The sequence below is a fragment of the Mesocricetus auratus genome, unplaced genomic scaffold (genome assembly GCF_017639785.1).
Source record: "Mesocricetus auratus isolate SY011 unplaced genomic scaffold, BCM_Maur_2.0 Super-Scaffold_100691, whole genome shotgun sequence".
Lineage (NCBI taxonomy): Eukaryota > Metazoa > Chordata > Mammalia > Rodentia > Cricetidae > Mesocricetus > Mesocricetus auratus.
In genome coordinates, this window is record NW_024429267.1 from 42,685,864 (window position 1) to 42,703,677 (window position 17,814).

The 17,814-nt window shown below is 42.3% G+C and overlaps 1 long non-coding RNA gene across 5 annotated transcripts in view; it reads left to right on the top strand.

The window, feature by feature from the left end:
* Positions 1–17,097, top strand: part of LOC110341807 — an 82,428-nt gene extending 65,331 nt beyond the window's left edge. For 4 of the 5 annotated variants that reach the window (XR_005874904.1, XR_002383812.2, XR_002383813.2 and 1 more), the window contains 3 exons: positions 6,565–6,608; positions 7,218–7,294; positions 16,072–17,097. This is a non-coding gene — a long non-coding RNA (uncharacterized LOC110341807). The remainder of the gene's footprint in view (positions 1–6,564; positions 6,609–7,217; positions 7,295–16,071) is intronic. The other variant, XR_005874903.1, reaches the window with a different exon arrangement.
* Positions 17,098–17,814: the final 717 nt, after the last annotated feature.

Genomic DNA, 17,814 nt, shown 5'->3' on the forward strand with positions numbered 1-17,814 from the left:
AGGCTGGCAAACCATGAGCCATGGGTCCAGTTAAGCTGATGATCTGTTTTTGTAAATAAGGCTTTGTTGGAACACAGATGTGTTCATGTTCTTACATGGTATTTCCACGGCAGGAACAAAAGCCTACTGTGGAATTAAGGTGGCATATTCTAGGTACCCAGGAGAGGATCTCTTTGTTTGAATCAGCGAGAGGAAGCTTGATAGAAGATGAAAAGTTAGGCAGGGACTGACTCAGTGGGGGGCCTTATGGGCCATAACTCTGCATTTGGGTTTGTTCCAAGCACTTTGGAAAAGGAGCAGAGTTGGGACATGGTCTGATGCGTGATTCCAAAGATCATTCTGGGTTTTAGGAAATGGGTCACAAGAGATGAAACCAAGAGGTTGACTCAGGTGGTGCAGCGGTGAGGATGACACCTGGATTGATATGGTACATTGTAACAATCTGGGCTATGGGACTTGCTAGTAGATTGGATGTGAGGTCTTAAGAAAAAAGAACATTAAATGTTACTGGTAACTTTTTGAATTGAGCAAACTAGTAAAGGGCTACATATTTATCTAACTACAGAAGAATGAGGGAGCAGAAAGTTTTGATAGAAGATTTAGATGGAGCTCAGATTGGACAAATTAATGTTGAAATGTCTATTAAATTCTGAGTAAATATGTCAAGGAAAGGCTGGAGAGATAGCCCAGTGGTTGAGTGCTTGCTGTTCTTCTAGAGGACCAAACTCAGTTCCCAGTATCCCCCATTGGGCAGCTCACAGATGCCTGTAACTCCAGCTCCACAGGCAACTGCACATGAATGGCACACACTCACACACACAAGAATAGTTGAGTAAGCTGCCCGATATACACTTTTGCTACTCGGTGATGTCAGAATTGGAAATAGGGATTTTAAAACCTATGTCATATGAGTAAGCATTCTCATAGTCATGAGACTGGAAGAGAATATGGAGGAAAATAATCCTGATGTTTAAAAAGAAGAAGCAACCAACTGGGTTTAAACACATCAGACATAACCCCATGAAACAGAAGAGAATGAATTAGATCCAGGTGCTAATTCCTGGCACCTTACCAGCTATGGCTTGACCCTTTTGTATTGTCGGTTCCTTGACTTTGACAAATCCTAGAAAGCTATGCCTTTTAGCCTCTGATTTGAGCAGTAAGTTTATCAGAGTTACTCCCACGTGTGGGCATGAAGCTGCTTGATTTCCATGTGCTCTTATTCAGAAACATCTCTTGACCCCATGTAACCAGGTATTGAGCTGTAAGAGATCCAGTATTGGGAAAGCCTTGCAGGTGGACTCACAGGACACCAGGAGAGACTCCTAGTTTTCAAGAAATCTTGTTCTGGCAATATCACATGAGTGAAAGTGATGATGCTTTGGTGTCTGTAGCCATGGAGTTGATACTGTGCAACATTCATCCCTCTGTGGCTGGAGAAGAGCAATCTATATTCTCTGGAGTGGTCAGAATAAGCTTTCAGGGTCCCAGGGCTCATGTGTGACTGTAGTGTGGCCAGGAGGTTTAGGACTGGGCTGGTCTTTGGTAACTTCTCTCATTTTCAAATGGGTCCAGACACAAGAGCCTGCTGACCTCTGCCCACATTGCATCATCCTCCCTCCCCTGGAAAAAATGGATATTGTTGCCAATGCTGTCTATTACTCACCCGAGCCAGTTTAAGAGTGTTCATGCCAGGCCATCTTTTACTTTTAGATGCCTTGGACTTTTATGTTTCTGAATCTCCACAGTGACTTAGACAAGTTAATAACTTATTTGTACTTAGTTTCCTTTGTCTGTAGTATGTGCATAATTCCAACCTACATTTATATAGGAGTTAAAGGAAATTGGCTCTGTGGAAATTTTACTACCAGTTTCAGGGTATGGTATGCACTCCAGGCTTTTTGGTAGCATCTGATGTCCTGCATAGTGTTATGAAATGATATAGAAAACATATTTTAAGCCGGGTATTGGTGACACACGCCTTTAATCCCAGCACTTGGGATGCAGAGGCAGGTGGATCTCTGTGAGTTCGAGGCCAGCCTGGTCTACAGAGTGAGTTCCAGGACAGCCTCCAAAGCCACAGAGAAACCTTGTCTCGAAAAACCAAAAAAAAAAAAAAAAAGAAAACATATTTTAGTCTTCATCCATTAGCCCATACATGTATCCATCCAATAAATACTTGTCTAGTGCTCATGGCTAGGTCCTGTGGCAGTGGGATTGCAGCGGGGGGCGGGGAATATGGCCCACCATAAACAGAACACCATATTCTAGCCAAGGAGACAGGCATGGAAGCAAACATTTTTTTCAAAATCACTCTGACCCAGATTCTTGAAATAGTTATTTCTCTCATGTCCTAAAAGTCCTTATCTATTCTCTGGCTAAATTCCTTTCATCCTTTTGTACTGAGGCTAGCTCAAAAGATATGATGTAGAGAAGGAAGGTAATTGGCAGTTTCGTCCTAAGAGAACCAAACCTAAGCGCCATGGTGTTCATTTGAACCTCAGCTGTTTCATAGCCACAAAATTCTGGTCAAGAGACCGTAGGCTGTAATTTCCTCTCTTTGTTCAACAGTCAGGCTCACAGCTAGCTTGCCTTTCACACGATTGTTGTGAGCTTACAGCGAGATAACGGATTAAGAGATTTTCGACTTATCACATGCACACACAGTGTAGTATTATCTCTGATGATGGAAAATAATTAAAATTATGTAAATGTCTCAAAACAAGACTGCAGTAGGTTGAGACTCACCCTGTGAATCATTCTAGCCAGTTGACTGTGAGCAATAATGATGTGTTGCCATGCTTAAGCTATGCTAATTAAAAGCTAATGTGTCCCCTTCACAGTTCTTCTCCCAGGTGTAAGTAGGCTAAAGACCACAAGTGCCATATTGTGTAACTCTGTAATGGGAGCAAACCAGATCGCCAAGCTGCTGTGGATGGGAACCATATAAGAAAGCCACTTGACCCATAGCATATTTTCTAAGAGGATGAAATAGACTCTTATGCCAAGTGGTTGAAATCTCAGAGTTACTTATTACAATATATCCAATTCTATCATGAGTATAAATGCAGTTAACTCCTTCAGATTTTCAATACATTCAGATATACAGGCAACTATATAATACAAAATATATTTGCATATGTATTGCTACATGTATCCTTGCTATTAATGCTCTTATTCAACACATTGTACCTTTTATTATTTTCACTCAGTAATATAGGGAGATGTGTTTTATGTTGGTTCCTACAGCTATACCGTCCTTTGACTGTCAACTTGAAACAGCCTAGAGTCACGTGAGAAGGCAGTTTCAGTTGAAGGATTGCCCTGATCATGCTGTCTGTAGGTTATTGTCTTGATTATTAATTGACATAGGAAGGCACAGGCCATTCCTCAGGCAGATGACCTCACGCTAGATAAGAAAAGTGAGACAGCGAGCAAGACAGCAAGCAGAGTTCTTTCGCAGTTCCTGTCCCCACAATTCTGCCCGACTTCCCTCAATAATTATAACTAGCAAATGTAAGCCAAACCAGCCATTGCTTTCCCAAACTGCCTTTGGTATAAGTGTTTTTAATCACAGCAACAGCATGACACTAGAATATACCTTATTCTTTTTAAAAATTATTTTATTTTAATTTTTAATTATTTTTCCCAATATACTTTTTAAATCAAATTATAAACATGCTTGCTTCACATGTCAATCCAAGCTCCCTCTCCTTCCTTGCCCTCCACCAGCTCCCCAACCCCCACCCAATCCCCACACCATTCCCCAGGGAGGGTGAGGTACTCCAGGGGGATCTATTGTTTTAATACTATAGGTAACTCCAGTTGCAGTTTCCCCTGCCTCCTCTCCTCCCAGTCCCAGCCTCCATTATTTCCACTGTGTTCCTACCACCCAATACATTCCCCCTCCATTTCTGTTTAGGAAAGGGCAGGTCTCCCATGAGTATCAGCAAAACGTGGCATATCAAGTTGCGGTGAGACTAAGCACCTCCCCGTGTACTAAAGCTGGACAAGGTGACCCAGTAAGAGGAATGGGGCCCCAAAAGCCTGTAAAGGAGTTGCAGACAGCACCATCTTTAAATTGGGTTATTTGGTTTGTTGCTATCTAGTTTCTTGAATTCTTTATATATTTTGGAAACCAGCCCTCTGTTGGATGTGGGGTAGGTGAAGATCTTTTCCATTTTGTAGGCTGCTTTTTTTTCTATTAACAGCATCCTTTTCCTTACAGAAGCTTTTCAGTTTCATGAGGTCCCATTTATTACTTGTCAGTCCTGGTGTCTGTGCCATTGGTATTCTGTTCAGTAAGTTGTCTCTTGTATCAATGCATTCAAGATTATTTCCCATTTTCTCTTCTATCAGGTTCAATAAACATACCTTACTCTTTTAGCAGATAAAAAATTCTATATTAGATACATGAACCTTCCTTTATTGATGGATAATCTCTTTTTTCCCTCAGATCATCTAAGGGAGATCTATTTGTATCTGTTCCTTGGAACATGCATGGTTGACATCTTGGAATAGTTATTTGGAAGTAAAATTGTTGAGTTATAAGGCATACACATTTGCAATATAAATAAATGCTTCCAAACTACTTACTATAGTGACCATATGAATTTTCTCCCACCTGTAGATTATGCGTCTCCCTTCCTCACACATCCATTTTAGTTTTTAAGTGGGAATTTCTAAAATTTTCTGTTTATTTATTGTTGAATAAGAAAATACCTCAAAACAGTGCTTTGAAACCACTGTCATTATTCTCTTACGAGTCTATAGCTTATTGGATTCTGTTGGATGTTTCCCTACTCCTTGTCACACCATCAGCTTCTACACTATTGGAACTCGCTGACTGGGCTAGAGAGATGGAGATAGCTCATCTCTTCAGTCAATGCTGGCTCTCACCCATGTGACATAGACATTTCACAGAAGAGCTGGTGGGTACTGGGAGAAGCAGAGCTACCTATAAGCTTTTGATCTGACCCTTGAACTCCAAGAGTACTGCTTTTTCTGTAATGAATAGGTCAGAATACTCCTAAGACCATCCAGGTCCAGGGAGAGTGTAAAAAGATGTGGACATTGTTGGTGGCTATATTAGCTACTTTTTGAATCACTGCAACAGAAAGAATCTTGGCTTCTGCTTTCTTCTCTATGTACTTGTGCAGAACAATATAGAAGCAGAAGCATGTAGTAGGGAAAATTCATCTCACGATGGACAGGAAGCAGAGATGGGTAGATGGGTGGGAGGGAGACGGAGAGGGAGAGAGAGAGAGAGAGAAAGAGAGAGAGAGAGAGAGAGAGAGAGAGAGAGAGAGAGAGAGAGAGAGAGAGAGAGAGAGAGAGAGAGAGGATACCAGGATAGATACAGGTTCCAAGAACCCCCATCCCATTCCCTACTTTGTTCAACTGGGGCCCCACCTCGTTTCACTTCCTTCTACCAATGCTAGTACAGTATGAATCCTATCATATTATTCATCTATTGATTAGTTCAGGGGTCCCATGATTTAGTCACTATAGGAAGTATCCTCACATACACGCCCAGATATACACCTTACTAACTTCCTAAGACTTCCTTAACTCAATCAAGTTACAAAGTTAATCACGGTGTCAGCCATTTTCAAGGACTACACAGTTATCATACATAATCAAAATTGTATCTTTGACTTTGGAGGAAGATGAAGAAATCGTATCTACCTTTAAAAAAAAAGAGGGACTTAAAGTGTTTGATTCTTTAAAACCAAGTGATTGTGCTCATGGCAGTTAGGCTAGAGGCAAAGGAAGTCATATTGGGGATTGTATCAACCCAAAGACCACAACATCTACCGTGACTACCTGGGTGAACAGGTACACAGGTTACAATTCTTTCCCATTATAAATCTTTCTAAATGTATGAGTAGAATATAGAATGAAAAAAATCAGGTCAAAACACATATCCAACTATCTATCATGTGCCTTGGAGCTCAAGGTTAGACAGGAGTAGGAGCATTCAGAATAAATGATACAGAAGTGTACAAGGTCTATACACTCAGAGCGACAGTTCAGTCATTAATCTTATGCTCCTGAGATGGGGAAGGAGTGAAGTAGGTAGCAAGAGGTAGTTGTTAGAGGAGAGGGAAGGGGAAGGGGATGGGAAACAAGGTCTTGTATACCGCACGTATCACAAATAAAGCAGAAGCCTTTCCTGAGCTGGGCTCAAGATTTAGCCACACTGTTGGGCTGTTAACTTTGGAATGCTGGGAAGAAAAGAACTGGAGAAGTTTGGGCAAATGTAGCTTAGGGACATGTTTGTTGTATCCGTCTCTTTGTGGCTGGTAGAAAGGACCCTTTCTCTTAAAGTATTCATGATCTCTGGTGTGATATTTAAAACTTTTTGGTGATAGATAATTAAACATGACATTTAGGGCTTTCCAAAAATGTTGAGTGCTAAGCTAGAATCTAAGAGGTTTGTTTACTCAGGATCAATGAGTTTGGTGGACTAAGGGAGGAAGTGCAGGTGGAGTCTGCCCTGGTGCTAAGTAAGCAAGCTCTTTGCAGCCAAGTGTGGGCTTTTAATTTCTTTCTTTTTTTTAGTGGTGGAATTGCCTACTAGAAGATTCCTCACTGAATGGAAATGGGTATGTGATGTTTAGTGTGCATTTTCAACTTGATAGAATCCAGCATCACTCTGAGCATGCCTAATGAGGGATTATCTTGATTTCCTTAATTCAGGTCAGAAGACCCACTCCACTATGGGTGACATTCTTTCATACCTGGCTGGGATCTTGGGCTGAGTACATGGGGAAAGAGAACTAAGCAACAGCTTACTGCTCTCCTCTTTCTGACTGTGGATGTAGCATGACCAGCTGTTTCCGGTACCTGCTGCTGTGACCTTTTCCCAGCACCCAGATAAAAAATCAGACACTGGGGCAACATATTTATATTTCCAGCTCCGAGGGTAGAGGTAGGAGTAGGGATGGAGAGAAGTGGTTCCCTAGGGGCTTGCTGACCAGCATATTAGTGAACTCTGGGTTCAACGAGAGACCCTGTCTCAAAAAGTTAGTGGAAAGCAACTAAGAAGTTACCTGAAGTCAGCCTCTGGCCTTTCACCTGCACCTGTGCATGCACAAGTGTGTGTGTGCCCACTTGCAATGTCAGTGGAGGGTTTGAGGATTGGGGAGATTGAGAACCACCACTAAGATTTTGTTTATTTTTTTCTTTTCTTTTTTAATGTTCATACCCCTCAGTGATAGCGGCAAAACAACACTCAAAAGCCAGAGGCTTCAAGCCACAGCATCAGCTTCCTACAAAAGCCTGTGGGCTGGTGAGTGTTTCTCTGCTTCTGCCATTCTCTCTTGCATCTGTGCTCTGCGGTGACCTGAGTGGCCACGTGACCGTGGCAGAGATAGCTCACACATTTGGATATTAGCTGCATGTAGACTTGTCTAGGGGCTCACTTGGGATGCTGAGCTGTGCTGTATTATCTAAGCACCAGCAGGCTAGCCTAAGCTTGCCCACATGCCAGCGAGAGGGGCCGGCACCCAGACTTAGAGAAGGACGAATTTCAGAGCAGATACAGATTCAAGTTGAGGAAAACCTCAGTTCCATGTTCCAATGGGAGAAGTGGCAAAGCCACATTTTGTAGGATGTGGAAGCAGGAAATAGACAGATTTGGGTCTAATTTTGCAAATTATCCATCATAGGCTCTAAAACACCAGAAACACAGGGCTGAAGAGATGGCTCAGTGGTTAAGAACACATGTTCTTGCAGATGATCGAGATTCAGTTCTCAGCATTCACGTGACAGCTCACAACATCTGTAACTCTAGTTCTAGGGGATCTGACACCCTCTTCTGACCATCCAGGAACCAGGAACATATGTGATGCATATACATATGTGTAGGCAAAATCCTCATACACATCAAATAAAATAAATCTACAAAAATTAAAAAAATTCTTAAAGGATTTCCAAATATGACCTTGTTATATTTTCACTCTGTACTGGCTTCCTCTTGTATTTGTGCCTGAAGCATCTCCCACCATTTCTATTTACAAGACACTCACCTGTGTATACATTGGTTCCTGCCAGGAAGGGGTGAGGCTAATGGAGGGCCTGGGTGCTTGGATCTACTGTGTGCATGAGGAGGGTAGTTTAGAGGAGTAGATAAAGGCGGGAGAGGAGTGGGGCGAAAGGAGAGAATGGGGCTGGCTTTCGTGAAATGCTATGCAGATAGCATATATTAATTTTTAACTTTATAGTTCTCTGCTCTGTCATTTCCCCCTTTGAAGGGATTGTACTCTCAAATCACAGAAGATCAGCCAAAGGAATAAGGACTCAAAGGAACTCAAAACATAAAGCAGAATAATCAGGGATAGTAATGTGAACTTAGAGAAAGCAGGAAAGAAAAAGACTACTTGGTGAGTTCCTCTGATGCGGCTGAGCTTTGAACTCTGAGGTTACCGTGCATTTTAGTTTTCCTGTAGCTCCTGTACCTGTGACACAGTGAAAAACGTCCTTGTTACACAGTAAGTAGGGCAAAACTTCTGTCTGTTAGCATTCTGTCACGGAGCAGGGTGGGTGTCAGGAGGTCCCACTCTTCATTAGGCTCTGTAGGCAGTTGCTGAGGTTGCTCATGCTTCTGTAAGGAACCCTAATTAAACTCAGTGGGTTACCAAGGGAAAACAGCAGGGCTTAGGAGAAACCCCAGCCAGCAGAGTGGGCACTTAGCATGTGTGAGGACCTGAGTCCTATTTCCAGAGCCCATGTGAAAAGGTCAGACATGATGGTGATACGTGTCAGGTATGGTGGTACATGTCAGGTATGGTGGTACATGTCAGGCATGGTGGAGGTACATGCCAGGTATGGTGATGGTACATTTTAGTCATGGTGGTGATACTTGTGATCTCAGCACTGTGGAAGGGGAGATAGGAGGCTTTGTGGTGTTCCCTGGCCAGCTGCAGGCACAAACACAGAGCCAAACAGTCTAATTCATGAGCTTTGCATCAATGAGATATCTTGTCTTAAAGAAGGTGACAAATCCTGAGGATGATGATGGCCAAAGTTTTCCTCTGGCCTCCACATACATATGTGTACATAAATATGAACACACACATATATGCTTATTTTTAAAGGCATGGAAGTAAGAGGGGGGCTACTTGGGAAGAAGAAGAGGATCATCAGAGATGGAGGACAAGAGAGGATAAGAGGGGTAACTGTCAGGGCCGGTATATTGGAAATCTGTTCCAGCCTGCTTTGAGTTCAAAGAGTTCAAGTCACTCCTATTGTCTTTAAGATATTAGCCTAATGGCTACAGGTTGCCCTGGCCTTGGTGGCGAATGGCTCCTATCTAAATAATAATAGACTTGGGCCCACGTGAGTTTACATCTTGAAGGCTAGGTGATAATGCAGCTATGAAGTGTTGGTTGGCTAAGTAGACATGCAGCTATAGAGTGTCTTTAGGACACTATTTATTTGCCTTTTATACATGATAATAGAAGTCTGCCATTGTCCCTGCCTTTGGTTGGTTACTTAAGAGAATGTATGAATAAACCGAGGTATTCAGTATTAACTGATTCTGCCTTCCTGGCACGATCCTATGTCTCCGTATTTCCTTTAATGCCTATAGCTAGCCCTTCCCTCATCCACACTCCCCCACTCAGGAATGGATTTGGGGCTGTTTGGCTGGTCCTGATCACAGCCCCACAAACACAGGTCCCCGACATATGATCCCTCAACATGGGCTAATACAGATGGTCCGAGACTGGTAACTATAATCAAAATACATTATTTACATAATGTTTAAAAGTCATAATAAAATCCATTGTTATGCATAGTTAATATGTATCAACAAAATCTTGGAAAACTTAAATACCTGGGAGAATTTGTCTCTGAGTATTTGTTAGATGATGTAGGGTGATTTACCACCTTAGGGATGAAGAAATAAAGTCAAAGTTTACTAAGAAAAGTTGCCAAACCTAAAAGCTTAACTGACAGCTTTGCTTTTCTTATCCATTATTGAAAGTGAGTGATTGGAGGTATTGAGAGTCATTATACATCATTGAAAATTAGAGGGTGGAGAATGGAGTTGGGTAGCACAGAAGCCAGAAGACACTGGGTGTTCCTCTCTGTCACTCTCTGCCTATTCCTTTGAGGCAGAGTCTCTCTCTGAATCCTTGGTGAGGTTGGAATCCGAAAGCCCCAGTGATCCTCCTGTTTCTATCCCCCTCCGTTCCTGGAGTTATAGTATGTGAAATGGGGAAACCAACCTTGTTTCATGGATGCTGGGACTCTAACCCTCGTGATTACACACCAAGCATTCTTAACCAACACACTGTTTTGGTATCCTGAGTCTAGCATTTTCATCCCAGTGGAATCAGATGCTGAAATCTTCCAAAGTCACTAAAACCAAATGGAGCTTTTGTTTGTAGTCTGGGAAGGAAACACTTGGGATCTCTCAACTTTGCCAAACTGAAGGGAAATTAGCAATAGCAGGTGTGTGGAGGACTCTGAGGACAAATGTATTAGAGTTGAGACCATCTTTAGGATTCTTTGGATCATAAAAAAGTAATGCTTTATTACAAACAACTGACACTGGCACTAATTAGTTACTACAGTGGACACTAAAACACAGGTATAGAGGGCTTTGGGCTTAATGGATGTTTCATTACTGTCATTTAAAAATAATCAGTGATCAGTAAAAATAAAATAGAGGGCTTTCTTTTTAAAATGAAAACTAGGATAAAGGTTCTCAAGAAAAATTTAGTTTAAGACTGTAAGATTTTGCTCATAGGCTCTGTAGATGATTTACCAGTGAAAACAAAGCCCCAAACTCAACAACCACACTCAACAGATTCTGTAGGGAAGGAACCAGCTCAGAACTTGTCACAGGTGGCTCTGTGAAACCTAAGTCCTGGCATTCAGATTACCAGCATTTCTCAATGGCTTGGGGTGGAAATAATATGAGGTATTCCCCCTCTCCTGTCTGTCACTTGATCCTAGTCATTGTCTGGGACCACAGCTGGACTCTTATACATCTACACATGGCCTCTCCATGAGGTCTGGCCCAGCTTCCTTGAGGTATAGTGGCTAGGGTCCAAGAGTAAACACCCCAAGAGAACATGGTGTATGTGAAAGTGTTTGTATGATCTAGCTTCAAAAGCAGCAGAGCATTTCTGCTCTGTTGGCTGTGGAAGCTACAGAGTTTCACCAAGGTCCAAGCAGAAGAGACATAGACTGTCACTCACTGGAGGAATGTCAAGGTCATGTTAAGAGAATGAGATGAGGGCAGAGCTACAATAATCTTTGGGCAGCAACCCATCGGAGATAGTTGTTCCTTTTTCATTATTCATGGCTGGGGTTATTGTAGCCTGTGTCTTTCCTGGCACAAGAGTCTGGCTACTTTGGCCCCATCCTGGATAAAAAGAAAGTTCTGAACAAACTTACTCTGTAAATGGAATAGACAGAACTCTAGATTCACTCCTGTCACAGCCAGCTGGACCTCTTTCCCTATAAAGTTGTAGAAATCTGAGACATGCCCCCTGTCCTCAATTTACTAGTCAAAGAAACTTGTACCCTCCCTGTGCATTTTAGTTGCCTTCTTGAACAACACAAAGGTTGTTTTTAATGTGACTGCTTCTTGCCTTCTTTGAAAAAAAGTTGGTGGTGCTGTTTGGGAAAGCTATGTGACCTCTAACACATGGGGACTTTGTGGAGGAAATTTGTCACAGGGGATGAACTTTGAGGTTTTCTATCTACTTCCATACTGCTGGTGTGTGCGATAGGCTGGCCTCATGAATTTGTGGTCATGCCTTCCCTACTAGTATGGAATGTGTCCCTCTCAACCATAAGCCAAGTTATGTCTTAAGTTGCCCTTGTTGGAGTGACAGAAAAGAAAGGAAGACAAATCCTTTGCTCTACACCATAAAGCAATGCTTTGGACAACTTACCCCCCTCTCCTCTGTGGAAGAGCTGGCCTCACAGAAGTCCTCTCTTAGGGACCTCAAATTGCACATGGCTGATGGGTGGTTCTGATGTTCCAATGTCGAGCCATTTCTTATGCTATCTATGCCACTGAAGCACAGGAGTTTGAAGGAAGGTGTGTGTGTGTGTGTGTGTATGTGTATGTATGAAAGAGAGAGAGAGAGAGAGAGAGAGAGAGAGAGAGAGAGAGAGAGAGTTGTCAGGTGGGTGAAAGGGTGTATGGGAGCATGAATAAGTAGTCAGAGTTAAAACCATTATTGATGGTTTGATGGTTTCCAGTTTCAGCTCCTGGTCGTGTCCAGTTGTGCTTCATCTATTTAGGCTCTAAGAAACTGCGGCCACTACTGGGACTATTCCTACTTGCTTGAGGGGTACCAAATGTACAAACCACTGCCAGCTAAGATGTATCCCAAACTTATAAAACATGAACTTGACATGATAATTCAGATGAAACTCATCCATCTGAGCCATCCTCTTGACCCCCCTTCCACCACAGCCTGGTGCCCTCACCAGATACAACCTGGTGCCTACCCCCAAACATAGCCTAGTGCTGCCACCACCCCCCACAATAGCCTGGTGCACTCCCCCAGACACAGTCTTATGTCTGCCCCCCCCCACCCCAGACACAGCCTGGTGTCCATACTGTAGGATTCTTGATGAATCTCATCCTGCAATTTATTATTCTTTGAGAATGCAGAAAAGACAAGCACAAAGGTTGTAAATATCACCCTGGAAGGGACCTTGGGGAGACAATGTTACCTCCCCATGATGTTGCAAAGAAAGGAACTGAGTAATGAGAGGGGAGGTGATTTGCCCAAGGTTGGATATTAATTCACTAGGGAGGGGAATGTTGGAATGAAAAGCTGTTCTGATTGCCATTCAGGGAGCTGAATCAGCCACAGTCACCTGAGAGGAAGCTGGGAGCTGATTGAAGGACCAAATACATATTTGCTTCACTTTTCTCTGCACCTGTTGGCTCTCCCAGAGACAGAATCTGTGTGGAAATCTTCCTGTCAGCAGTGACAGACAGTTTGGTGGCCGTGCTGATATAGGGAGCCTGGAGAGTGGAGGGGACTAGAAGACACTCATTCTAGGGGTCAGATTCAATTTGAGCAATCCCAGCATGCTGCTGCAAATCTAGCAACACAGGCCAGGTTACAACAAGCATACACATGGAAATCACCTCAGCTTTTCCCAGCAGGGGAGGAGAGCTCTACCCAATGTTTCATCTGAGCCATTTCCAGTTAAAGGAGGCTCATACAGTGGTTTCCTTGCAACTTTTTATTCTGGAATTATTAAACAGAAGCAGACAAAATAGTCAAGGGATCTTCAGACAAGCTTTTAGGAAAACTTTATAGGTATATAAAACAAGCAGCTGCATGTATTGAAAGCATGTAATTGGAAAGGTTTTGATGCACACACATTCAAGATAATGAGTGTTCATTTTAAGCATCTCTTACCCTCATTTTTTTATGCTCCCTTGTAATCTGTGACCCCTGTGGTCTCTTCCATTGCCCTTTCTCCACTCTTCTTGCCCCTGTATACAGGAGATAACAACCTCTGCCCCAGTTGCCTTGAAATCACCACAGCTGTAAGCAGGGTGGTGGCGTCAGAGAACATATGTGTCACATATGCATCTCTGCCCCCATACATGCTCTGTCATGAAATACAACAAAAAATCAAGGAAGCTTTCAAGATAGTGACTTGCAGAACACAAAATAGGGGAATTGTAAGTCTAGGATTCTGTGACTACCTTGTTGTCATACTCAGGATATAGAGTAAAATGTCCAAGCTTACTTCTCAGGTTAAGACCCCATGATATCTCACCAATCCTTGAGCTTGAAATTCCACCAACTCCCAGGCTTACCCCAAACTCCGTACTTGAAATCCCACCAATCCTCAGACCTGGAAATCTCTACCCTGGAAAACTCCTCCCTCAAGAAACCCTATATAAGCTTATCTCCTGCTTAGGCTTCTCACCAGAACAGAGGCAGCCATCCTTCTGGGTCTTTCTCAATAAATCTCTCGTGTGAGGTTTGTTGTACAGTCTGACCCTGTGGTATTCCTTGGATTCAGAGCTGCAACACTTTCACTGGGGAAACTTTTCCCCCCTGCAGAGCTGTAACACTTACACATAAGGCTACCCTAGTTCCAACTCAGTATTTACCAGTGTATCCTAAGTGCCAGGTGTCACTTAAATTATCTGACACCAACTGGCAAGTTAAGCAATAGTGGAGAGACCACCTTGGATGCCCATTCCTGATAATGAATTTGATGTCTATAACCATTCTGGAGCCTTCATTCAGTGACTGATGGAAGCAGAGGCAAATACCCACAGTTAAACACTGAACTGAACCCATGGAACCCAGTGACAGAGAGAGAGGAGCGATGAGCAAATTGGCAAAGAATGGGCTGGCAAAACCAGCAGAGACAGCTGATCTGAACAGGGGAGAGCTCTTGGACCCAAGACCAACAGCTGGGAGGCCAGCATGGGACTGATCCAGACCCCCTGAGTGTGAGAGTCAGTGAGGAGGCCTGGGCAACCTATGGGGCCCTGAGCAGTGGATCAGTGTTTATCCCTGGCATACAAACAGACATCGAGTGTCCATAACACAAAGAGGGATGCTCTTTCATCCTGGACTCTTAGGGGAGTGCCTGGACCCTGCTCTGAGTGAAATGACAGACTCTAGATATCCCTTATGTGGAAGGAAATGGTGATAGGGTGGTAGGCTGGGGGGGGAATGGTGGGGTGGTGTAGGAGGAGGGAAGGGAGAAGGAACTGGAATTGATATGTAAAACAAGCTATTTAAAATTAAAATAATAAAATAAAAAGCAAAAAAATTATCTAAGACCATGTATTAGTCAGGTTTTTCAGGGAAACAAAACCAATAAAACACACACACACACACACACACACATACACACACACACACACACACACACATGAGTTATTTGGAGTCATTTGATCATTTGAAGGAATTGGCATTAGTGGTTATAGTATGGTGTGGTGCTTTGAATGAGAATGGCCCCCATAGGCTCTCATATTTAAATGTTTGGTTTCCAGTTGGTGGAATTATTTAGGAAGTACTAGGAGACGTGGTCTTGTTGAAGGAGGGGTGTCACTGGGGATGGGATTTGAGGTTTCAAAGGCCCATACCAGACCCAGACTCTCTATTTGCAGCCTGCTTATACATGAGGATGTAAGCTCTTAGCTACTGCTCCAGAACCATGCCTGCTTGCCTGCTGCTGTGCTCCCTGCCATAATGGTCATAAGCTCACACTCTGAAACTGTAAGCAAGCCCACAATTAAATGCTTTCTTTTATTAGCTGCCTTGGTCATGGTGTCTCTTCGCAGCAACAGAACAATAACAAGGCAGATGGTCCTGATCAAGTGTGTACAGCTTAGGGTAACTGTATCCTGTTAACTGGAATTATGTTGTCTTTCTTACCTGTAAAGATAATGTAAACAACTGCAGCCTCTACCTTTCCCCCACTGCCTCTAGGATGCTACTGGCTTGCATCTCTGGCAGGAGCATGAGTTAGGGATGGTCCTCCTACATCTTCTGGCCCCAGACTGTGGCTGTGGGTGTCAACAGAGGGTTGAGTGCATCCAAAATATTTCAAAGCATCTTCTGTGACTTCCCTAGAAATAGAATGTGTCCCTCACCCCCAATCTGTAACTAAGCTCTAAGGATCCAAGCCAACCTGCTACCTAAGAGGTAGGGTCAGGCTGAGGGCCTCAGGGGAAAGGATAGAAGTTGTGCCTGCTAAATGGCTGTCCCTTTTGCTTTCTTCTGCTGACCTTTAAAACAAACCCTGAGGTACATCAGATGGAAGTAAAAATAGCCTTCCTTGGCATTGAATAATCTGGCTTCCCTTGACAAAGAGGTCACAGATTCCCTTCCTGGGTGGTTTCTTCTTTTTGATTAACTAGGCAAATCTGTTGAGGAAAGCATATTCGACTCTTGTGAGGAAGAAAAATGGAAAAGCTCGAACAGAGGACATCTTTTTTTAAAGCTGCCTTTTTTGGGTGACTTCCATTTGATCTTCTAGAACCCGTGAAATATAGATCTGTGGGCTGGAATGACAGCAACAGAGCTAAATGTTTTTTTTCTTTTAAAGCAACTACAATGGGCCAAATATGTCCTAATCACAAAGAAATTGAAGCCCAAAGTCACGAGAGGAGGATTCCGTGTCCTAAGTGGAATTCGAGGGGGAAGCATATGCAGATGCAGACGCAAGCAGGGCTTAGTCCTTCCTCCTGGCCTTGTACTCTGTGACTCTCAGCTTCTTTTCCTCAGCTGCAAAAGAGGTGTAACCAGAATCTAGGCCTTTCTTTGTGTCCAAGACTTCTCCAACTGTAAATGGATTTCCACTGAAGCACTTTACTAATCTTAAAATGATTAAGGATGAAGACTTCAAAAGCTTGAGAAAATTAAAAGGATTATCAGGTCTCATGTCTAATTGTCACACTGAGTTTAACTTTGTAAAGATAACATGACAGCTTATTGAGTTATTTCATTAATACTTTGGGTTCTAGATAAAACTTTAATTCTGAGTCAAAATAATTTTAATGATATGATTTAATTTTTCCAGTGCTAAGTCATTTCCTGTTGGTGGAGCCAAAAATAATTCACTCATTTTCAGTCTGTAGTTGTAAGGAGCTTTGAGAAGTCTAGATGACCATGTAATCATCACTGTAACCCATAGAATATATTTCCATCACCTCAAGAAGTTTCCTTGTGCCAGTTTTTGTGGTTGTCAACTTTTCTTTCCAGGTCCCAGATACCATAGATTTTTTTTGTCATTAAGTATAGATTTCTCTTATGTACAATTTTGTATAAATGAACTCATATAGTATAAACTAATTGTACTTGACATCTTTCACTTAGCATAACATTTGTGAGGTCTGTTAATGTGAATATGAATAGTTCTTTTTTGTTGCTATGTATTATTCCCTTCTTAGGATATGCCATAATCTGCTTATCTACTCAGTCATAAATTATGGTCAGGGGATGGTTGCTTCCACTTTTATGAGATGAGTAGGAGTGAAACTACCACGAATATTTATGTGCAAGTCTCTGTGTTACATTTCCTTGAGTAAATATTATGAAATTGGACCTTATTGTACATAAGTGTATATTTCACCTTAATAAAAATTTGCTAAGCTGTTTTCCTTAGTATTGACATCATTTTCCATTTCATCTGCAATGAATTCCAGTTTCTTCATACTTTCTTCAACATTTAGCATTGTAAATGTTTTAACATCTTAGCTATTCTCACATGTGTTAGTGATGTTCCATCATGTTACTTATTTCCATTTCTCTAAGGATCTCTTTTCTTGTGCACAGTGTTGATTTGTACATCTGTCTTGAAATTTTTGTTTACGTATGTTGCCTGTTTTTTTGGTACTTTTAAATAGCTAAGTGAAATAATACAGAATAGAAAGTATCAGAGCACACTGAAGCTGGTATACTTTGTTTCTAAATCTAGACTGCAGCTACCTATGTATGAACAGAAAAAATGCACGCATTTGTGCTGAGGAGATGGCTCAGCAGGTAAAGTGGTTGCTATACAGGTATGAGGACCTGAGTTTGGATCCCTGGCAGCCATTTCAAAAGCTGGGTGTCATGGATCCTTCTTGTAACACTGTTCTAGGAAATCAAAGACAGGTGGCTCACTGACCAGCAAGTCTAGACAAATGTATCAGCTGCAGGTTCAGTGAGAGATCATGTCTCAAAAAATAATGCAGAGAGCAATAGAAAAAACATCTAATATCAACATCTGGCCTACACAAACACTGATATGCACACACACATATACTAACTCAAAGTTTTAAAAAACATAAAATAAAATGTAGATATT